Here is a 25136-nt window from a genome sequence, read left to right as displayed (position 1 = left end):
CCCAGCACCTAAAACTACGTGCCTCCATTTACATCAACGAAAACATGGCGTAAATCCCTGGTTGTAGGTTTACGCGTACTGGGCCATATTATATAGCTACTCGTGTAAAGGAATGCCTTCAAAACACCCATAGCCATGCTCCTTTTGAACTGCATGCATTAGAATTTAGGCGCAGTTCATTACAGAATATGCTTAGCAAGTTGTGCTCCTTATTGCTGGTTAAGTGCTGTTATTAACGCTGATTAGCTTGTTAAGCCAATTAAGTTACGCTCGTTGTTATACAATACTCCTGGATTTCGGCGCAGATCTCTAGGCACGATATATGGAATCCGGGGGATAGTCTCTTAAGTTCTTCTTGAAAGAGGTAAGCTGTGGATCATTTTTTTTAAGCACAGGGGCAGTTTGTTACATTCCACTGGTGGTGCTACAGAGAATGCACCGGTCCTGGTCAAATCCAAGCAGAACCGGTAAAGGGCCGGTACAATAAGATTACATTGATCCGGCTCATACAATAAGATTACATGTACTGGCTCATACCGAGGAACAGCCTTCTATAAATAAGAAGCTAATTTCTAATACAAAGTAAAATGTGTGAGTAAGAACAGTTTGTACAGTAAGAGATACTTTACAGGTAACCATTTCAGTTGCTTCAGATCAGAGAAGGGCGACGAAAACGATAGGGGATTGGACGACTTCCCTTTGAGGAAAGGCTAAAGCAGCTAGGGCTCTTCAGCTTGGAGAAAAGACGGCTGAGGGGAGATATGATAGAGGTCTATAAAATGAGTGGAGTGGAACAGGTAAAGGTGAATCGTTTGTTTACTCTTTCCAAAAATACTAGGACTAGGAGTCACACAGGGAAGCTAGTAAGTAATATTTCTTCACTCAACATGTTATTAAACTCTGGAATTCATTGCCAGAGAATTTGGTAAAAGCAGTTAGCTTAGCAGGGTTTAAAAAAAAGGTTTGGATAATTTCCTAAAAGAAAAGTCCATATGCCATTATTAAGATGGATTTGGGAAAAACCCTGCTTATTTCTAGGATAAGCAGCATAAAATCTGTTGTAGTCTTTTGGGATCTTCCCAGGCCCTGTTGTGACCTGGATTGGCCACTTGATGGACCTTTGCTCTGTCCCAGTACAGCAATGCTTGTGTGCTTATATTCTTGCTTTTTTCTTTTCATTTTCAGCCTCCCCCACCATTTCTCTTCAGCTCTTCTTTCTTCCCATAGGCTCCTCCTCTCTCTGTTCGCCAGTCTTTTACTGTTCTGTTTTGCCCCTCCCTTTCCTTGTCTCTTTGCCCCTTTCCTCAGCCATATATACCATCCCCTGCAAATTCTCTTTCTTCTTTCTATTGCTCACTATTTCTGACTTTTCTCCCTGCTGTCTCTTCTGTCCACACTCCCAGCAGCAGGTGCATTTTGTTTTCTTGGAGTCACTATAATGTTGAGGAAAGGAAGGCAGGATGTCTCCACTGAAATCTATATGGAGGAAAAGTGGCAGGATAGCCCATATTGGCAGCAGCAGCAGGAAAAAAGGAGGTTGGATTCTCATGCAAAGGGTATATTTAGCAGCCATTTTTGTGCTTATGAGACTGTGGTAAACTAGATGTCATAGGGGCCTTTTTATTAAGGCGCGGTAGGCTTAACGCTCGCTAAAAGAGCACTAGAGCAGGTCATGCTGAGGCTTCACATGGTAGTTTCCCGCTCAGCGCGCGCTAATCCTGTGCTAAAAAATATTTTTTAACATTTTTCAGGTGGGAGGTGAGGTGGCCATTTTACTGCTGTGCTAAAAGTGGCCGCAGCGCATGGAAAACCCACGCGCTGACACCGGCCCTGGCCACTTTTTAGCACGGCTTGGTAAAAGGACCCCATATAACAGTGTTACTTAAAAATGTCAGAATTTCCATTTTCTTCTTTGTATCCAAGTCTATATTTTATTTATTTATTTATTTATTTATTTTTATTTTCAGGCAGTCAAGGCTACAGTAAAGATCCTGAAAATGGAAGAGGTTAATGTCTATGGTCGGCTGGAGGAAGGAGAGGAGGAAACCGATACCAAAGGCAGTGAGAAATTCCTTTATGGTAATAAGCTTGCTGGATGTTGTGGAGTATTTCAAATCTTACACGTGCAGGCCAGATCTTAACTGCTGTCTTTCATTTATATCATATTTCTAAATTGGTAGAATTATGTTGCTTTAAGATGACAGGTCTGAGGTTCAGGAACTAAGGGCCTCTTTTTTACAAAGCTGCGCTAGCGATTCCTGCATGGCAAATGAGAGGAAGCCTATTCAATTCCTACTACTACTACTGATCATTTTTATAGCAATATCAGACATACACAACCGTGTACACATTATATGTGGGTACTTTTTCTGTCCCTAGAGGGCGCACAATCTAAGTTTTTGTACCTTGGGCAATGGAGGATTGAAGGGCGCTTTTACAGAGCAGTGGTAAGCCCAACATGGGCTTACCGCTCGCTCTTCTGGGACTACCGCCAGCCCAACGCAGCTGCCGCCGGTAGTCCCACCCCGAGTTTGCGCCATTTCCAGAGGAAAAAGAAAACTTGCTGCCCTGTAACCGCTGGGTTAGTTTGGAAGCCCTTACCTCAATGGGTGGCGGTAAGGGCTCCCTTCTGCATGGCCCTGCGGTAAGGGTTCTCTTACTACATGGCCATGTGTGTCTGGGGGCATTTTTACCCGCTGCGCTAAAAAGGGCAATGCCCTTTTTCCTGCAGCTTGGTAAAAGGACCCCTAAGTGTCTAACCATTAGGCTACTCCTCCACTCCTATGAACTTCCTCTCATTTGCTGAGTGAAATCGCTAGTGTAGCTGTGTAAAAGAGGCCGTACGTGCAACAGCTCTGATTTCTTTTATGAGTCTCATAAAATCTTAGCCAAACAAATGTCTTTTTAAATAAACCTATGGGAGAAGCTTACTAGTGAATACGGTGTAGAATGATTGGAGTGGTAGATGTCCAGTAAGTTCAGCAGTTGTGGGAGGTTTGGGATGAGGGGGCAGGGGGACATAGGGGGTATTAGGGAGAGGGGGGGGCAGAATTTTTAGGTCAATTGTTCAGGTTTTTGGGGAGAAGGGCTGAAACTTAATATAAAGGTATGTTAGGGCACGGAGAGGAAGGCTATCAGAGCAAAGGCCTCCCTTCTTTATATAAGGTGCTTGTGATACTGAGGCCTTAAGGGCGGTAGGATTTTCAACTTTTCCTTAGGAATTAGTGTGTTTGGTAACACATGGGGGGGAGAGAAGAGGGAGGGTGGGAAGGATATGTATCGACAAAGAGGAATATCTTACAAGAGCTATCTGGGTGGTTGCATAGTGGTGTTCCAACTGTAGGAATCAATAATAGGTTGGGGGAGGAGGGAGGGGGACTAGGGGGGAAGGGAGAAAATTGTTTAAAAGGTTGATGATGGACTTTATCATTTGATTTTGATTTTGAATGTTTGGATGTTGGCATCTCAGTTTATGCCGGAGACTGGATGTAACTCATTTTGTTTGTCATCAATAAAAATGTTGAAACATAAATAAACCTATAGGGATAGTTACTTATACATGTCCTTCTTAGCTGTAAAATTAATGATGATGCTCTCATTTTTATCCAACAGATGCTGAATTTTGGAATAATAGCGAAAAAATGGGAATGTGCACTGGGTAGCCAAGGGAAGAAAGTAAACAGAGAGACCCCTTCAGAGACGGTCCAGATCCCACCCTCTGTGAAGAAGAGATCAATGGAGTAACACCAACCAGGACGAAAGACAGATCTCAAAAAGGAGAAACACCAAACGCACAGACTGAAAAAAACTATAATGCCCCCCACTGGCCAAATCTTGTACAAATTCAAAGATTCAGTGAAAGCGAGAGAGTTATTCCTGTTTCTGATTCTAGTGAAAGTTTCACCAAACGCTCACATTCTGTTGAGCACGAAGAAAAGAGTGAATGTAGGACCCAGTTGTCCGAGAGATCAAGTCACACATGCATCCAAGAACATCCTAAAATAGAGAAAAAAAATTACAGGTAGTGAAATTGAGAATGGAACCACAGAGGAAACAAAACTTACACCTCAAATAGAATTTGACAGGCAAAAGAAACCGTTACAATGCACTCGGTGCAAAAACTGCTTTGCATGCGGAAAATAGCTGGAAAGAAAAATTCCCTCAGGAGGAGGAGCATGCCGTTGTGATGCACATGAAGAAGGGTTTACTAGGACATCAGACTTGATGGAACCTAAAAAACTTCAAATTGAACAGCAGTCTTTTAACGATATTGAATGTGAAAAATGTTTTACATATAAATCACAGCATCAAATTCCTCAGCAATCTCAGCAAGGACAGAAACCATTTCATTGTTCTGATTACGATACATGTTTCAGTGAGAATGAAATGACCCACATCGTAATGAAACTTTTTGAGTCCCCTAAATATGGTTAACATTTTAGTCGGAAAGCCACCTTGCGACGGCATGAAATAACCCACAGGTTCATATCAAGAGAAGAATCAATGAAATGGTTTGAATGTGATAAAAGTCTCACAAAGTCATATGAAATTAGCCACCCTCTATGGAAACCATATAAATGTTCTGAATGTGGCAAATGTTACAGTCAGAATAGTACACTGCGATGCCATCAAAAGATACACACTGGAGAGAAACCATATCAGTGTTCTGAGTGTGATAATATTTTAGTGAGAAAGGGAAGCTGCAACGACATAAAATGACTCACACTGGGGAAAACCATTTAAATGTTCTGAATGCGGCAAATGTTTTATTGAGAGAGCGTCACTGCAACGGCATGAAATGACACACACTGGAGAGAAGCCGTTTAAATGTTCTGAATGTGATAAATGTTTCAGTGACAAACGGAACCTGCAACAGCATTAAATGACCCACCTATGATACAACAAAAACACGATAAAAGTTAAGCTTATGAAATCACAAACCACATAGGTAATAATGGGGTGCCTATGTGAAAAGTCTATAAATGTGTTTATTTTATAAAGGAACTTCAAAGATCACTCTACCTCATAAAATTATTTTTAGTAGATGGAATGTCAAAATGGGTGAACACTTTCATATGAAAATTCTATGTCTGTGTATCTTTACCGAAATATTTCATCATTGGCCATTTTTTGGTTTTTATATATCATACTTAAAAAGTTCCTACAGTATGTATGTAATGTACTTTAAATATTTTCATGTTCAGACTCTCATCCAGATTGAAAGCTTTAAATTAAATAATTTCAACCTAACGTAACACGATTCACATTATGTCTGCAGCCAAGTTAACTTATCCGAATCAAATGTGACATAATATCATGTTTCAAACAGGTTTGCTTCAAGAATATATCTTGCTTTATTTGGCAAACGTTTAAAAGTCCCGGCCCAGCACTCTTCTGGATATTCTGAATATTAAAAGTATGACACATAAAAACTAGAAAAGGACTGATCTTCCTGTGAATGTTTTCATCCATTTTGATGGTGCAAAATATTTTTTATGAGTAGAGAGATCTATGATGTTTGAATAATTATTTAGATCTTTCTGGATGACGTGGAGGGGCATAACCGAATGGGGGGCGCCTATCTCTGGGGACGGCTCCAGGAAGGGGCAGAGCCAACAGTATTATCGAACAAGATGGGCGTCCATCTTTCATTTCGATAATACGGTCAAGGCTGGCCAAATCTCAACATTTAGGTCAACCTTAGAGATGGTTGACCTAAATGTTGAGATGGCTAGCCTCGGTTTTTCGCCAGTAATGGAAACCGAAGCCGGCCATCTCAAAAACGACCAAATCCAAGCCATTTGGTCGTGGGAGGAGCCAGCATTCTTAGTGCACTGATCCCCCCTCACATGCCAGGACACCAACCGGGCACCCTAGGGGCCACTGCAGTGGACTTCAGAAATTGCTCCCAGGTGTATAGCTCCCTTACCTTGGGTGCTGAGCCCCCCCAAAACCCACAACTGTACAACAGTACCATAGCCCTTAAAGAGTAAAGGGGGGCACCTACATGTGGGTACAGTGGGTTTGTGGTGGGTTTTGGAGGGCTCCCATTTACCACCACAAGTGTAACAGGTAGGGGGGGATGGGCCTGGGTCCGCCTGCCTGAAGTGCACTGCAGTACCCACTAAAAACTGCTCCAGGGATCTGCATAGTGCTGTGATGGAGCTGAGTATGAGATTTGAGGCTGGCATAGAGGCTGGCAAAAAATGTTTTTAGTTTTTGTTTTTTTTTGGGTGGGAGGGGTTGGTGACCACTGGGGGAGTAAGGGGAGGTCATCCCCGATTCCCTTCGGTGGTCATGTTGTCAGTTGGGCACCTTTTCGAGGCTTGGTCGTGAAAAAAAAGGGACCAAGTCAAGTCGGCCAAATGCTCGTCAGGGCCGCCCTTCTTTTTTCCATTATTGGCCGACGACTGCCATCTCTTAACCATGCCCCCGTCCCGCCTTCGGTACACTGCAGACACGCTCCCTTGAACTTTAGCCATCCCTGCGATGGAAAGCAGTTGAGGATGGCCAAAATCAGCTTTCAATTATACCGATTTGGCTGCCCTTAGGAGAAGGGCCCCCATCTCCCGATTTGTGTCGGAAGATGGGCGCCCTTCTCCTTCAAAAATAAGCGGAATAGATGCCTAGTGCCTATATAGTTTCAAGTTTCACATATGTGAATATAAGCTCCTGTGATAACCCCAAGAATGCAAAACTACTCTTGTGCAAATTTGCATGTTCTGCAAAGGAGTAAATGTGTTCACATACTGTATAAGAGTAATTTTCTAACACATTGTCTAGGTTGAGAAATGAAGCAGGTACCTATTTTTAGCCTGTTTTACAATGGCACTCAGTATGGGGGGAATTCTATATATGGCGATTAAACTTGCGCGTGCAGATTTGGCAGTGCGACCATATTGCGTGCGCTGCTTAATTGATTAATGAGCCGATTGGCCAATAACAAGTGATTATTAGCATTAATTAGCACTAATTAGAATTTATGCGCACAACTTTCTAAGCGTATTCTGTATAATGGTGTGCATAAATTCTAATGCATGGATCTCAAAAGGGGGTGTGGCGATAGGAGGGACATGGGCGGGCTGTGGGTGTTCCTAAAAAATTATGCAAGTTATAAAATTTGCCCGCATAACTTTATGTGCACTATATAGAATCCGGGGGTAAACGTCTTTTTTTAATGACATATATAGAATTCCCCCCTATGTGAGTATTGTAAAAAAACTAAAACATGCACACATTCTTTGCATATGAGCTTCTTAATCTATGCCCTTGAACATGACTATACCCGAGTACCACAAACCAACAGGGGTAGAGGTGGAGAAAATTCCAAATGACTATATAATGCAGCAAATTGTGTGATTTGGTGCATTATATATATTTTCATATACCTGTACCTCACCGTGATGGTGTCTACATCATTCACAATTTCTTTACCTTCATTCACGATGCTTTTGTATCTGCAATAATATTTTATTTGTATCATTATTTAATCTCTATTTTATTATTTGGTTAATTGTTTATGATTTTATACTGTATGTGTTTTTTTTATTTTTTTGTGTATTTTTATATTTTAAATTTTGTTTTTCATTTTTTTAGACCCCTAAAGAAGGCTTTGTGCCGAAACACGGCCCATGTAGGGTCTTTTGGGTCAGTTCATTTGGCGAATAAACGTTTTGGAAGCTCTTACTTCCTTGTTTGCCTTGGTCGTTTGGAATTTTCTCCACCTCCACCCCTGTTGGTTTGTGCTTGCTCTGTCTGTGGAAGTTGTGGACTCTCTTTCCTTTTTTATACCCGAGTACCATACAAATGTGCACATTTGTGTCACTGTGCATACTTGTACACGGGGTCATTTCAGAAGTGGCATTTCACTTGTGTACCCTTGCACTTCACTTGTGTACCCTTGCACATCATAACTCTATTCCAGCTCAGCTCACAAGGGATGTGGCCTGCCTTTTGAGAATGAGAAAGTATATGAATAAAACCTTCAGTTCCCTCATTGTGGTGTCCAGACAGCTTGACTTGGTAAAGAGGGAGGATTTCCTCTTTCAACAAACTGTGATGGTTCCTCATTAAGATATATTTGACAGCCATATGTACATGTGTGATGATCATGTATATGTTAGCACCTTTGTTATAGAATTAGGCCCTCTGTGCTTCATGACTGTCAAATGTTAGACCATTTGACTTCTGCAGTTCATGTTGTAATCTATGCCACAATGGGATCTCAAATTTCAACGACATCAACATACCCAGCCTCCTTCTATCAAATTAACCCATCAGTTTCACTCTGGACTATTCTATGTTGGTGGATGTCCAAAATCAACCTGACCAGGGGTGTACCTTTTGCAAAGATGAACAAAAGAACAGAACGGCTAAAGTTTCTTCTTATGAAAATGTTTATTAAAAAGAAGAAACTTTGGAGTTTCTGTTTTTTTTGTTGATTCGTATTTTTTATGTAGGACCTAGCCTCTTGTCCCTTTCACAACAGTACAATACCAGTATTTCCTCACAACTAATGCGTACATTGACTCATCCTACTCGGGGAACCTGGTCAAAAGCTAAATGAATGCTGCTTCTCAATCTCAAGTTTTTAGTAAGGTGCGCTGAAAAATGCCCTGCGATAATGTAGGCACATGTTTTGGGCACGCACAGAATCATTTTTCAGTGCACCTGCAAAAAATACCTTTTTAAAATTTTTGCCAAAAATGGACATGTGGCAAAATGAAAATTGCCACACGTCCATTTTGGGTCTGAGACCTTACTGCCAGCCATTAACCTAGTGGTAAAGTCTCACGCGGTAACCGGGCAGTAATGACCTATGCACGTCAAATGCCACTTGGCGCGTGTACGAAAATAAAAAATATTTTTTGGTCGTGCACCAAAAATGAAATTATCACAAGAGCCACACGGTAGCCAGGCGTTAACTCCATTTTGGCCCACGGGTGCGCATAGCCACTTATGCGGCTTCATAAAAGGGCCCCAGAATTTGACCCATAATTTGCCTTCAGTTTAGCCACCCATCTATTTACCCCAGTTGACTCTGCATTGTCAGGCTGGTCGTGAGCCCTTGAGCCTAGGCCGAGGCGTAGTATAGCTTTTGGGCCAAGGCCTAGGATGGACCGAACAGGTACTATACACTACCCCAACTACCAAGCCCTGCACACACACATGCCACCAACTTGCACTTCCAGAAAGGGGAAGATAGGGCACTCAGGCAGGCCTCACAGCCTATCGGGAACCCACTTGCTCAGAATACAGTCATATGAGCCTCATGGCCTAACCGGAACTGACTCAAACCCAGGGAAGGGAGAAAGAAAAAACGAGGGAGTCACCATGGGGACTAGAGCACTAACACATTAAGTGCTCGCTAAGGACACAAGGGAGAATGAACTAAGAGATGTAACTATAGGAAACACATCAGGCTGAACCCCACAGCACGCAAAGGAAATGAGGGACTGTGGAAATATGGATACAGAGAGCAGAGACCCTCAGCAGATGGGAGGGAAAAGTCAGCAAAAAGAGAGCAGGGCCTGCCACGCATCCTGCTCAGAAAAAGCAGTACACAGCAATAGAGAGGGTAGTGACAGCGAAAAGAACTAAAACAGTCACAAGAGAAAGACTGCTCCAAACACACACTGCCAGAGGCAGGGAAATACTGCAGACAAAGGGTTAACCAGGCTCTGAGAACAGAGCTGCTGGAGGCAGGAACACTGCAGTCAAGAGTTAAGGTAAGCACAGGGAAAGAACAAACAACCCCCACAGAGAAACAAAACTCCTGAGTCTGCCACACAGACAAGAAGCACAAGATACAAACACAGCACAAAGGGTAACTCCAAGGGAACCAAAACATTCTCCGAGGACAAGCAGGCTGCTTGTTCTCATCACTGGGTGACGTCCGCGGCAGCCCCCACCAACCGGAAGAAGCTTCGCGGGCGGTCCGCACGCAGGGCACGCCCACCGCGCATGCGCGGCCGTCTTCCCGCCCGTGCGTGACTGTTCCCGCCAGTCCTTTCTTTTCCGCGCCTGGAGAGAGTCGTGCTACTGCCGCTCTCTCTTCGTCAGCCCCGGAAAACCGTCGCGTTTACGCAAATTTGTTATTTTTCTTTTAGTTTCTGTTGCCGCGCGCTCCAGTTTCTTTTTCCTTTAAAAAAAAAAAAAAAAAGAGAGCACGCGCTTTTTTTCCCTCGTTTTCTAGCGGGTTATTTACCGCCACCATCGACGACTTTAATTTCGCCGACGCGATTTTTCCGTCGATGTCCTCGAAGGTCCCGAGTGGATTTAAGAAGTGTGGTCGGTGCGGCCGGCCGATCTCGCAGACCGACACCCACGCTTGGTGCCTCCAGTGCCTCGGGCCGGAGCACAATATCAAGTCGTGTTCTCTGTGTCTTGGTCTCCGGAAACGGACTCAGGTTGCGAGGCAAGTTCTGCAGGACCGTCTTTTTGGAACTTGCGCCGGCCCCTCGACGTCGACCTCGACGGCATCGGTATCGACGCCCGGTTCTTCGGTACCGGTGTCGATGCCCGAGAAATCGGCACCAATGGCATCGACCCCAGGAGCACAGGTCCCGTCGGCCCGCCGGACCTCCGGTGAGGGTAGGGGTGAGAGGCCGCGTGGGCAATCGGCCCCGGTCACTCCCTCGGCCCATGGCCCTCGGGACTGAACCCTGTCTGACCCGGTTCCTCGAAACCGAGGGGGATCGACCTCCTCCATGCCACCTGGCACCGATGACGGGCACCGCAAGAAATCTAGGAAGCACCGTCATCGGTCGCCCTCGATGCATCCGGCTGTCGGTACCGGAGAGGAGTCGACGCCGAAACGTCCGCATCGAGAGGAAAGGTCCCCCTCGGTAGTGGAGGTATCGGCACGTCAGGGTCCCAGCACTTCGGCGCAGTCTCCTGGACCCGAGCAGCTTCCGGCACCGACGCCTCTACCGGCCCCCCCGTCTTTCCCGGCAGCGGGCCTGGACGAGTGCCTCCGAGCCATCCTTCCGGGGATCCTGGAAGGGCTGATGCGCCAGGCTGTGCCGGTGCCGGGGGTGCTTGCGCCCCCGGCGCCGTTGACTGTGGCGCCGGCGAGCTCTAGCCCGGTGCCGAGGCCGTCGACACCGCCGCCGCTTGCGTCGCCGGTCTCGACCGCCACGCAGGTGGAGTCCCCGTCGACGTCGATGGAGGGAGCTTCGTCCCCGCCGGCGCGGGAGTCCACCGCTCGATGACACCGAGGCCTCGGTGCCTCGACGTCGAGCCGGGCCCGGTTAAGGACTCAGCTACATGAGCTCATGTCCGATACCGAGGAAGAGGCCTCGTGGGGGGAAGAGGAGGACCCCAGATATTTCTCCTCAGAGGAGTCTGCGGGTCTCCCCTCGGACCCCACGCCTTCACCAGAGAGGAAGCTCTCGCCCCCTGAGAGCCTCTCATTTGCCTCCTTTGTAAGGGACATGTCTATCTGCATTCCCTTCCCCGTGGTCTCTGTGGAAGAGCCGGGGGCTGAGATGCTCGAGGTCCTCGACTATCCATCACCACCTATAGAGTACTCCACGGTACCGTTGCACAATGTCCTCAAGGAGACACTGCTTCGGAACTGGATGAGACCACTATCTAATCCCATCATTCCCAAGAAAGCAGAGTCCCAGTACAGAATCCACTCGGACCCAGAGTTAATGCGGCCCCAATTGCCCCATGACTCGGCGGTCGTGGATTCTGCTCTCAAGAGGGCACGGAGTTCGAGGGATACTGCCTCGGCGCCCCCGGGGCGGGAGTCTCGCACTCTGGACTCGTTTGGGAGGAAGGCCTACCAATCCTCCATGCTTGTGACCCGCATCCAGTCGTACCAGCTCTATACGAGCATCCACATGCGGAACAATGTGAAGCAACTGGCGGACCTGGTCGATAAGCTCCCGCCGGAGCAGTCCAGGCCTTATCAGGAGGTGGTCAGGCAGCTGAAGGCGTGCAGAAAGTTCCTGTCCAGGGGTATCTATGACACCAGTGACGTGGCATCTCGTGCTGCGGCCCAAGGTATAGTGATGCGCAGGCTGTCATGGCTGCTTGCCTCTGACCTGGACAACCGCACCCAGCAGAGACTGGCCGACGTCCCTTGCCGGGGGGATAACATTTTTGGTGAGAAGGTCGAACAGCTGGTGGACCAACTGCATCAGCGGGAAACCGCCCTCGACAAGCTCTCCCACCGGGTGCCTTCAGCGTCCACCTCAGCAGGTGGACGTTTTTCCCGGGCCCGGCAGGCTGTGCCCTATTCTTTTGCAAAGCGTAGGTACACCCAGCCGGCCCGAAGGCCTCGTCAGGCACAGGGACAGCCCCAGCACGCTCGTTCTCGTCAACAGTGTGCGCCTAAGCAGCCCCCTGCGCCTCCACAGCAAAAGCCGGGGACGGGCTTTTGACTGGATCCACGGGAACATAGCCACCCTCAAAGTGTCCGTACCGGACGATCTGCCGGTCGGGGGGAGGTTAAAATTTTTTCACCAAAGGTGGCCTCTCATAACCTCCAACCAGTGGGTTCTCCAAATAGTGCGGTGCGGATACGCCCTCAATTTGGCCTCCCTGCCACCAAATTGTCCTCCGGGAGCTCAGTCCTTCAGCTCCCATCACAAGCAGGTACTTGCAGAGGAACTCTCCGCCCTTCTCAGCGCCAATGCGGTCGAGCCCGTACCACCCGGGCAGGAAGGGCAGGGATTCTATTCCAGGTACTTCCTTGTGGAAAAGAAAACAGGGGGGATGCGTCCCATCCTAGACCTGAGAGGCCTGAACAAATTCCTGGTCAAAGAAAAGTTCAGGATGCTTTCCTTGGGCACCCTTCTGCCAATGATTCAGAAAAACGATTGGCTATGTTCCCTGGATTTAAAGGACGCATACACTCACATCCCGATACTGCCAGCTCACAGACAGTATCTCAGATTCCGCCTGGGCGCACGGCACTTTCAGTATTGTGTGCTGCCCTTTGGGCTCGCCTCTGCCCCACGAGTGTTTACAAAGTGCCTCGTGGTGGTGGCGGCGTATCTACGCAAGCTGGGAGTGCACGTGTTCCCATATCTCGACGATTGGCTGGTCAAGAACACCTCGGAGGCAGGAGCCCTCCGGTCCATGCAGTGCACTATTCAACTCCTGGAGCTGCTGGGGTTTGTGATAAATTACCCAAAGTCCCATCTCCAGCCAACCCAGTCTCTGGAATTCATAGGAGCTCTGCTGAATACCCAGACGGCTCAGGCCTTCCTTCCAGAAGCGAGGGCCAACAACCTCCTGTCCCTGGCTTCGCAGACCAGAGCGTCTCAGCAGGTCACAGCTCGGCAGATGTTGAGACTTCTGGGTCATATGGCCTCCACAGTTCATGTGACTCCCATGGCTCGTCTTCACATGAGATCTGCTCAATGGACCCTAGCCTCCCAGTGGTTCCAAGCCACCGGGAATCTAGAAGATGTCATCCGCCTCTCCACCAGTTGCCGCACTTCACTGCTCTGGTGGACCATTCGGACCAATTTGACCCTGGGACATCCATTCCAAATTCCGCAGCCCACGAAAGTGCTGACGACGGATGCATCTCGCCTGGGGTGGGAAGCACATGTCGATGGGCTCCACACCCAGGGTCTGTGGTCCCTCCAGGAAAAGGATCTGCAGATCAACCTCCTGGAGCTCTGAGCGATCTGGAACGCACTGAAGGCTTTCAGAGATCAGCTGTCCTGCCAAATTATCCAAATTCGGACAGACAATCAGGTTGCAATGTATTACACCAACAAGCAGGGGGGCACCGGATCTCGCCCTCTGGGCCTGCCGGTTCGGCATGCTTCTCCAAGCCACATACCTGGCAGGCGTAAACAACAGTCTGGCCGACAGACTGAGCAGAGTCATGCAACCGCACGAGTGGTCGCTTCATTCCAGAGTGGTACGCAAGATCTTCCGAGAGTGGGGCACCCCCTCGATGGACCTTTTCGCCTCTCAGACCAACCACAAGCTGCCTCTGTTCTGTTCCAGACTACAGGCACACGGCAGGCTAGCGTCGGATGCCTTTCTCCTCCATTGGGGAACCGGCCTCCTGTATGCTTATTCTCCCATACCTTTGGTGGGGAAGACCTTACTGAAGCTCAAGCAAGACCACGGCACCATGATTCTGATAGCGCCCTTTTGGCCCCGTCAGATCTGGTTCCCTCTTCTTCTGGAGTTGTCCTCAGAAGAACCGTGGAGATTGGAGTGTTTTCCGACTCTCATTTCGCAGAACGACGGAGCGTTGCTGCACCCCAACCTTCAGTCCCTGGCTCTCACGGCCTGGATGTTGAGGGCGTAGACTTCACTGCGTTGGGTCTGTCTGAGGGTGTCTCCCATGTCTTGCTTGCCTCTAGGAAGGATTCCACTAAAAAGAGTTACTTTTTCAAGTGGAGGAGGTTTGTCGTTTGGTGTGAGAGCAGGGCTCTAGAACCTCGTTCTTGCCCTGCACAGAACCTGCTTGAATACCTTCTGCACTTATCAGAGTCTGGCCTCAAGACCAACTCAGTAAGGAATCACCTTAGTGCGATTAGTGCTTACCATTATCGTGTGGAAGGTAAAGCCATCTCTGGAGAGCCTTTGGTCGTTCGATTCATGAGAGGCTTGCTTTTGTCAAAGCCCCCTATCAAGCCTCCCACAGTGTCATGGGATCTCAACGTCGTCCTCACCCAGCTGATGAAACCTCCTTTTGAGCCACTGAATACCTGCCATCTGAAGTACTTGACCTGGAAGGTCATTTTCTTGGTGGCAGTTACTTCAGCTCGTAGGGTCAGTGAGCTTCAAGCCCTGGTAGCTCATGCTCCATATACCAAATTTCATCACAACAGAGTAGTGCTCCGCACCCACCCAAAGTTCCTGCCGAAGGTGGTGTCGGAGTTCCATCTTAACCAGTCAATTGTCTTGCCAACATTCTTCCCCAGGCTGCATACCCGCCCTGCTGAACGTCAGTTGCACACATTGGACTGCAAGAGAGCATTGGCCTTCTACTTGGAGCGGTCACAGCCCCACAGACAGTCCGCCCAATTGTTTGTTTCTTTCGACCCTAACAGGCTAGGGGTCGCTGTCGGGAAACGCACCATCTCCAATTGGCTAGCAGATTGCATTTCCTTCACTTACGCCCAGGCTGGGCTGGCTCTTGAGGGTCATGTCACGGCTCATAGTGTTAGAGCCATGGCAGCGTCAGTGGCCCACTTGAAGTCAGCCACTATTGAAGAGATTTGCAAGGCTGCGACGTGGTCATCTGTCCACACATTCACATCACATTACTGCCTCCAGCAGGATACCCGACGCGACAGTCGGTTCGGGCAGTCGGTGCTGCAGAATCTGTTTGGGGTGTAAATCCAACTCCACCCTCCAGGACCCGAATTTATTCTGGTCAGGCTGCACTCTCAGTTAGTTGTTCTTCGTAGGTCAATTTCTGTTATACCCTCGCCGTTGCGAGGTTCAATTGACCTGGGTTCTTGTTTTGAGTGAGCCTGAGAGCTAGGGATACCCCAGTCGTGAGAACAAGCAGCCTGCTTGTCCTCGGAGAAAGTGAATGATACATACCTGTAGCAGGTGTTCTCCGAGGACAGCAGGCTGATTGTTCTCACCTACCCTCCCTCCTCCCCTTTGGAGTTGCGTTTTCATCTTTTTGCTTGTCATTCAACTGGCGGGAACGGTCACGCACGGGCGGGAAGACGGCCGCGCATGCGCGGTGGGCATGCCATGCGTGCGGACCGCCCGCGAAGCTTCTTCCGGTTGGTGGGGGCTGCCGCGGACGTCACCCAGTCGTGAGAACAATCAGCCTGCTGTCCTCGGAGAACACCTGCTACAGGTATGTATCATTCACTAACTGGAACAGAACGATATACCAGGTCACCACAAAGGACCACAGTCAAACAGAGGAAAATCCAGGTGTAGTGTAGAGGGGTAATTAGACACATGCTGGAAACTGCAAGCACACAGAGACAGAGCAACAGAGAACTACAAGCAAGGAAGGAGTAAACAAACTCCACGAAAGAACAGAGCAACAGCTCAAACAGCGCAAAGTAAGGCTTCAGCAAAAAAGGTACAACACCAAAGCAAGGGTTGTAGGGAAGAGTAAGCTTAAGTAGATCAGACTGACGTCAGCTCAGCCCAGATGGGCCAATCAGGAACGGTTCCAAGCATTCCCCTGTCTGACTAGTAGAGTTTAAACAGAATCATAACATGCATTACCTATCTTGTCCTTGTCTATACATCTGCACTTGGCTCCTCAGCCCCATAGTAATCCATTGTGTAGGAAAAGCATTAGCATCCTATCTATATTATTTGAATGTTCTAATGTTTGCTTTTTAGGTGTTTCATTGGTATCACGCTGACATCGTATTATATCTTTCTTATTTGAATGTTCTTCCACCTGGAGAAGTTATTAAAAACTACATGGATAGAGTCGGTCCAGAGGGCGGCTACGAAATTAGTAAGCGGTCTTGAATGCAAAAATTATAGGGACAGGCTTATGAACCTCAACATGTATACACTGGAAGAGAGGAGGGAGAGAGGAGACATGATAGAAACGTTTAAATATCTCAAGGGCATTTATGTACAGGAAGAGAGCCTTTTTCAAATGAAGGAGAGCTCTGGAATGAGGGGGCATATGACAAAGTTAAGAGGGAATAGGCTTAGGAGTAACCTAAGGAAGTATTTCACAGAAAGGGTGGTGGAAGCATGGAATGGCCTCCCGGTGGAGGTGGTGGAGTCGAGGACTGTTCCAGAATTTTAAAAGGCATGGGATAAGCATGTGGGATTGCTTAGGAACAGGAAGAAGTAGGTGTTACAGAGGATGGGCAGACTGGATGGGTCAAATGGCCTTTATCTGCCGTCATGTTTCTATTGTTATGCTGTTAAATTTTTAAGTTTTATTTATTTAATATTTTGTTTATTAGGCAAGTAAACGTTCAAACAGAGTGAGACATCAGTTTACAAATTGTGAGTTTACACTTATAGTTTTACTAATGTACATTTATTATCACTATCGTGTCTCACAGCTCTCTCTACTCATCTAATTACCTACTTCAGACTATGTGGTCTATTGTAAAGTACAAAGCTTAGGCCTAGTTAAACATTCTAAGTCTATCATTTGAACCATTCCTACAACTTCAAACTCCCTTATTCTTCCTTCCCTTGCCTACATCTGTGGTTCCTTTGGCTATTCCTTCCCCCCCTTTTTTAGCCCCTCCCCCCTTCCCCCCCTCCTCCCTTCTCAGTATCTATCGGTGGATGGTCTGGTTGTGGAAATCAGTTACAAGTTAAGAATGCGGTCTCTACCTCCAGGAGGTATAGACTGCCAAAACGGGGTCCATACGCGATAGAATTCCTTTTCCTTGAATCTCGGGTCTTGCTGGTCAACCGCCATTCTGTACTCGAATCTCATATACTCCATCATATAGCTACGCCACTGATGGACTGAGGGTGGCTTATTTGTAATTCATTCCAGGAGGATCAGTTTTTTAGCTATCATCACTGCTCTGCGTATAAATCCCCTGAATCCAGTCGGGATAGGTCTTAACAACGTAAAGTGTCCAAACAGCATTAGTGGATCCCTCTTCCAGTCCGTGCCCTACAGCTGTGAAGTGACTTGAGTTACCATCTTCCAAAATTTCTGGGTAGCTGGGCAGCCCCAGAACATATGTCCCAGATGCGCTCCTTCCATGTGACATTTGGGGCAAGCGCCATCAGGTGAGATCCCCATATGAAATGCTCTACGGGGCGGAATGTGGGATCTCATGGCAAATTTGTATTCCATTTCAGTATAAGAGGTCATCTTGGACTGTTTGTGGATTGACACAATGCACTCTCGAAATAGTTGGGGGGTCACTGGTCTTTCCAATTCAGTACTCCAAGCGTGCGCCAGACCCCGAAAATCTGGTTCTTCAGTTGTGTCTTGTAAATGTCTATGATGTATGGATAGTGAGACTTTAGTTTGTGATTGAAGGGAGTATGCCGAGAATAATTCCTCTTGTATGTCTTCTGTTAAGCATTCTCAAGGCAGGCTTTGTATATAATGTCTTAATTGCAGGTAGTGCATGTAATCCGTCTGTTTTAGAGTGAATTGTTTTTGTAGCTCTGAAAAGGGCTTTACTTGTCCCTCTTCTGTCACTGCTTGAAGGATGTATATAAGTCCTCTCCTCCGCCACCGGCGGAAGATGGGATAAAGCGTGCCCGGTGGGAATTTAGGGTTATCACAAATCGATATGAATGGGGTGTCCGTCCCGGAGAAGTGGTGATGTCTGCATATCCACTGCCACACCGCTTTTGCCGTTGGGAGTATATGCGTTCTCTGCAGCTCCTTAGGCATTATGCCTCCTCCAACATGCAGGAGGCAACTGAAGTGTGTTTCTCCCATCAGTTCCATCTCCATTTTTGTTGCTGTAAAGTCCTCGGAGGATCTGTACCAATCCGCAATATGTCTCATTCCACTTGCTACTGTGAGAAGTCTAATATTCAAGAGTCCTAGCCCACCATACTCCCGGGGCATCTGCAGGACTGCAAGTGGTAAGCATGCTTTCCGGCCTTTCCAGAGAAATCGTTGTAGGTATTTTTGTATCGTCTGTTCATCTTCTGATTTTAGGTAGAGTGGTAGGGTCTGGAAGATGTAAAGCCATTTTGGCACAATCACCATAATATACAGTGCTATGCGTCCCGTTAGAGTTAATGGGTAGGCCTCCCATAGTCTTAGTTTGGCGCATGTGGACTCCAATAAGGGGCTGATATTCTCCCGATAAAGTTTGGCTAGATCTTGTGGTATTTGAGTTCCTAGGTATTTGATCCTCTCCCTCGCTTGGGTTATAGGGAGGTCTTCCGATTCTTGTAACACCCCTTCAGGATATATGTCTAGTGCTAGGGACTTACTCATATTTAAAGTAAACCCAGAGAGTTTTCCAAATTTCTGTATCCGGTGGAGGAGGCCTTTAAGTGAGCTGCGGGGTTGTGTCGTAATAATCATGAGGTCATCCGCAAAGGCAAGTGTTTTGACTAATTGGCCCTCCACCCTTACTCCTGGTATGTCTGTTGCTCGTTTGAGTATTCTTAGTAGAGGTTCTAAAGTCAGGATGAACAAAGCTGGGGAAAGGGGGCACCCTTGCCTCGTGCCTCTTGCAATTTCAAATGATTGGCCTCTTATGCCATTCACTAATACTTCCGCACTCGGGTTTGCGTATAGGGCCTCTATTGCTTTGAAGAATCTCCCCCTAAATCCCAGATGTTTCAGTACAGCGAACATGTATTCCCATCCTACTTGGTCAAAGGCTTTTGTGGCATCTAATGAATATAGGGATGCTGGAATTTCTGAGAGCTGACAAGTTGACATATCTCTCTATATAAAAGGCAACCCCAACGTTCTGAAGCCTCCATGGAAGTTGAGGCGCCCGAGATATCCGGTGTGCCCTGGAGTGTCTGCACCGCCCTCGCGTCAAAACGTCATGACGTCGAGGGCGGAGCTATGACACTCGAGGGCCGAAACGGAAACGCCACAGCGAACAAGGCAAGTAGCTCGGAGGGACGGAGGGAGGGGGCCCTTTGCTAGCGCCCGTTTCATTCCGCTCAGAAACGGGCATTTTTTCCTAGTCTAGTAATAATTTCCTGTCATTCTTGGTTGCTTGCCTGTTTTTGATGAAGCCCACTTGTTCTTCCTCTATTAATCTAGGCAGAATTTCTACCAGGCGATTTGCCAGCACTTTAGACAAAATTTTCAGGTCTACGTTCAGTAGTGAAATGGGTCTGTATGAATCTGCTATGTTACCCTGACATCCAGGCTTTAATATTAATGTTATTAGGGCTGTGTTGCTGTGTAAGGGAAATCGGCCGTCTTCAATGACCTGTTCGTAGTACTCGCAGATTGGCGGGTAAAACAAATTGGGTAACATTTTGTAAAATTCTCCCGTGTACCCATCTGGACCTGGTGCTGTTTTCCCTGGCATACTTTTGATCACTGCTTGTATTTCTTTTGTTGTTAGGGGTTGTGCTAGCTCTATTTGTTCTTTTTCTGTGAGTCTCGAAAGGCCCGCCTGATCTAGAAATTTTTGAATCTCTAATTCCTTGGGGGTCTGCCTTGGACTGTATAAAGAAGGAAAGAATTTTGTGAGTATTTCTGCTATCTTCTCACTTTTATTTTGTATCTGGCCTGTCTCATCTTTAAGTGTCTCTGTTGGTGTTCGTGGGCTCCATGCTTTGATCAATTTTGACAGCATGGTGCCGGCTCTGTTTCCATAGCGATGAAGTCTGAATTTCTGGTAGGCCAGGGATCGACTCGCCCGTTCATGTAGGAGGGCGTTGAAAGTCACCTGTATGGCCTTCATGTTCTCTCTAGTTTCCGCTGATGGGTGTGCCAGATGGCGGTTCCTAGCCTTCCTCAGATTTTGCTCTAGTCTCACTATGGCAGTGGCATGTTTTCTGTTTCTCGCATGGACATATGCTATCACTTCCCCTCTGAGAACTGCTTTGGCTGCATTCCAGAATATGTCTGGTTGATCTTTGTGCTGTTCATTATTATGTACATAATCCTCCCATTTTTGCTTTATATGTTCCTGAAACTCTCTGTTTTGTGCTAAGTATGTCGGGAAGCGCCATCCCCTCCTCTGCTGATAGAACAGGGGTGCCTCTAAATCCAGCCATACTATTGAGTGGTCCGACACTTCCTCTGGGCCAATTGTTGCAGAGGTTACCCAGGAGAACGCAGTTTTCTCTATCAGAATATAATCTAACCGAGCGAATGTTCCGTGTGCTCTTGAGCGATGTGTGTAATCTTGCTCGTCGGGATGTAGACAGCGCCATGCATCTACCAAATTTAATGTGCGTTGGAAGGAGGTCAGACCCTGGGACCTAGGTCCTCCTCTGTGTGCTGCTTTGGGTTCAGAGCAATCGCATCGGGGGTCCGCTACTAGATTGAAATCTCCCATTACCAATAAATGTTGTGTGTGGAAGGGTAGACATAGTTGTGTAATTTTTGCCAGAAACTGTTTGTCATATGTATTTGGCCCATATACTCCTAAGATCAGGAACTCCCGATGTTGTAACCATAGCCGTACAAGAGCATAGCGTCCCTGTGGGTCAGCTTTCACCAATTCAGATCTGGAGGTCAGCCCCTTACGGATCAGTAGCGCTACTCCGGTTTTACAGTTTCCTGAGGAGGCCGCATGTACTTCGCCCACCCATTGCCTCTTGAGCTTTAAATGTTCCTCTATTGTAAGCCTGGTTTCTTGTAAGCAACATATATCTACCTTATGTCTCCTCAAAGCTGCTAATATCTTGGTTCGCTTAATGGGAGTTGCAATGCCTCCTACGTTCCAGGTGGCAAACCTAGTAGAGTTAGTGTGTTATAATTGCTTTTGGGCTTTCTATCAATGTTTCCTGTCTTTCCTTGCGCCTCGGGTGCCCAGCCTCACCTGAAGCAGTGATATAGGTGGCTCTCTCCCCACCCCCATTTCCGGCTAAGTGTGGTTGACCCAGCTTTGACCATGGCTTCTGCAATTGCAACTGATTCCACTCCTCTCCTTGTTCCATATTAATCCCTCCCAACCCTGCCCCAGTTCCCATCCTCAACCCCCCATCCCTTCTCTTCTCCCCCCCTATCCTATCTGCCCTCTCCTAATGGGAAGGGAAATAGAGTGAGATCAATGATGTGTGGCCCCCACCCCTCCCCCAGCGCTCTACTTAGCTCATTATGTCCAGTTCTGTACATCCAATCGCCGTTGTTTCTGAGGTTACAGACCGTGCTTTGGTTTTCATTTTTAATATTCTTGGCAGTATGTTTTGCATTTCATCATTTTATCTGTGTCTCTGTCAGCCACTGTTGTGCTTCTGGCACCATTTGCTTTGGTGATGGATTTTCAATGTGGCCGGGTAAACCAGCATAAATCTCTGTTTGGCCTCCGAGAGCGTCTTACACACTGGTCCGTAGGCTCTCCTTCGCTCCTGCAGGGCTTGTGAAAAATCTTGGAATATCTTCACCTGGGAGCCTTCAAACTGGAGATCCTCTCTCTTTAGGCGGGCCCCTCGCAGTATTTCCACTTTGTGGATAAAATTATGTACCTTGAAGATTACTACTCTTGGCCTCTGCGGATTGTCCGTCCGGCGTCCCACGCGGTGCACTCGCTCTAAGCACAGCGGTTCCACGTTGTCTGAGAGGGCAAATTGGTCTTTCAGCCATTTTTCTAAGTTGTTTGATAATAGGTGCTCCGGTACTGTCTCCGGTACGCCTATGATGCGTAACTTCGCTCTCCTCGAGCGGTTTTCTAAGTCGTCGAGTAGTTGCGCTTGTTTTTGTGTTAACTGCTGCAACTCTTTGATTTGTACCGCTGTTCTGGGGCCTTCATCTTCCAGCGTTGACACACGCTGCTCTAGTTCGCCAGTTCGGCGTGTTGTGTCCTCCAACAAGGATTCCACCGATGTTAGCTGGCTCATAATCTGTTGAAGTTGCAGAGCCATCGCTAGTCAAACCGCCTCCGTTAGCTGCTGTATTTGGGGGTCGGAGAACATCGGCATCTGCGGCTCTAATGCGGGGCTCACCGCCATCTTGCTGTCGGTCGCGCGAGTCCTATCTGTCTCTTTTTTAACTCCTTTCGCAGGCATGGTTGCTGGTGAGCGCGTGACGAACTGATCCATGCACCCGTCCGCTGTCTGAGAAAAATTTGGGGTTGCTCTGTGGATGCTTCGTCGGGTTTTGCCGCCGGAGAAAGGGTAAGGGCCTAAGAGGCGAGCTTTTCATGTCTGCTCACCTCGACGCATCACGTGATGTCAATTTTTAAGTTTTATGTGAAACTGGTACACTGCCTTGGGTGAAGCCCAGTAAAATAAATAAATAAATATAGGTGCCTATTCTATAGAGCAGTGGTTCCCAAACCTGGTTCTGGAGGCATCTCAGAGCAACACAGAGAGGGTTCAGAGCACAAAACACAAAACCTTCAAAAACAGAACAAGTCTGCAGGGGTCGTGAGACAGTTCACTATGAACGTACACAGTTCACGAGGCGATGTCACGTTGGTCCTTTAGTACAGTGTTTGGGTTAGGTTCTGATTTCTTGCCTTCAGCTGAGAGGTTGGGCATGTTCATAATCGACTAATGTTGTCATATGACCCCTGATGCAGACGCTGTGCACCAAAACATGACCCGTATCGGATCATTGATGTACAGGACTGATCTACGTTGTGAATTAAAAGACGTGTTCCATTTTTGAAGGTGTTTGGTGCTTTTGTGCCCTGGAGGCATCCCAGCCAGTCCGGTTTTCAGGATATCCACAAAGAATATTCCTGAGAGAGAGGTTATTTTTATGCTTACTCGGACTTTCTATACCGCCTTACTTAACTTGCAGATCTAAGTGGTTCACAGACTAAAAGTACACCACTACTTTCAAAGCGGTGTACATAGTATATACAGGTACTTATTTATACCTGGGGCAATGGAGGGTTAAGTGACTTGTCCAGAGTCACAAGGAGCTGTAATGGGAATTGAACCCCGTTCACTAGGATCAAAGTCTGCTGCACTAACCACTAGACTACTCATACATACTGTATGGAGGTCAACGGGCAAGGGAGGAGGCACTGTTACCTCTAAACTGAGCTGGAGTCCTCCACCTACAGTCCTACCAGTGGGTAGTGCAGTTTCACCATCGCATTTTCAATAGTGAGACAGGCAAGCTCTGCAGGACTCCATGGAACCTTCCTGTCCCTAGTGATTGAAAATACAATATTGAAGCACCACCCCTACCTATAGCAATACAGTTGGAGGACACACGCTCAGCTTAGAGGGAACAGTGGGGGTTGGGGGAACGGGCAAAGGGCAGAACAAAAAGGGTAAAATACCACAGGTGTTCAGCATGAGATACTAGCCAAAATGTCAAATGCAAATCATGAAAAAAGTCTAGAGGACAAAGAAAGGGATTTTTGAACAAAGGGTCTACCCTAGTCTGTCGAAAGCAAGTCGAGAAAGCAGGTTTTCAATTCACGTTTGAAATTCTAGTTGACTCAAGTTGAGCAGCACGTGGGCCAGGAAGGACCAAACGATAAGTCATTTATTGAATGGAGCAAACAAGGGGGGTGAGTAAGGGATGGTGAGTGTTGCTAAGTATGGAGCAAGGCCTAGGCGTAATGCTTTGAAAATTAGAAGCAGTTTATAGATTATCCACTATATGCAAATCTCTTTGATGAATATTCATTGTGGATATCCTGAAAACCTGACTGACTGGGGTGCCTCCAAGACCAGGTTTGGGAACCATTGAGTTAATCATATATACAACTACCTATAAAATACTTGGCATGTAAGATATGCATGTATTTACTAGCACTTCGGAAAGGATTTTTTAAAAGCATTTATTAAGCCTATGTTTTCACATTTTCATTATTCTATTTTTTCACATTTTTTAAAAGAGGAAAAATAAATAACTTTAGTAAAAGGGGCCCTAAAATTGTTAGACCCCCCCCCCCCCCTGATGCAGGCAATTTGCTGAAACACAGCCATGTTGGGTCAGATTGTAAAATCTAATCTATAGAAGCTATGGTGCAAAACCAAATATGGGTTGGCCTGGTAACGCCTCTTACTGAGCTGAACAAAAATCTAAATAACACATAGTAGTCAACACTTCAAATAGTAGTGTATGTGTATAAATTAGAAAGTTGCACAGGGACAGAAATTTCACCCATCCCCACTGGAGTGTAACACATACCCACCTGTACCCGCAAGTAATCTCTATCCCCACCTGTACTCACAGGAGTTGATCCTATTACTTACTTTCTTGCAGACTTCTGTTTCCTCCTGACTCCAACAACCTCCCTTGGGTTTTGGGGTGGCATTCACTATTCAACCAATGAATGTTCCAAGCCTTAATCTGGTGTTCTGGCCGCCTGTCTGGGCATCTTCACTCAGTGCAATCCAAGTCTCCTTCTGGAGTCGCCAGAGTTTTGACTACACTCCCCCGCAGGAATCCAGAGGCAGCTTTGTCCATCCCTGCTGGAATCCTGCAGCAATTTCTTCTATCCTCGTGAGAATCCCTCAGGCTCCGCAGGATTTCCGTGATCCCAATTCCTGTGCAGCTCTCTAGTGTGAATGTATGTGTGAATATACAAGGGGGAAGGTGGTTGCACAATGGATTATTGACCCCACCTTGTTCTTTTAGTCACACTTCTAAACCAGTACAT

Source organism: Microcaecilia unicolor, chromosome 3 (genome assembly GCF_901765095.1).
Source record: "Microcaecilia unicolor chromosome 3, aMicUni1.1, whole genome shotgun sequence".
Classification (NCBI taxonomy): Eukaryota; Metazoa; Chordata; class Amphibia; order Gymnophiona; family Siphonopidae; genus Microcaecilia; species Microcaecilia unicolor.
This window is presented reverse-complemented; position numbering follows the sequence as displayed.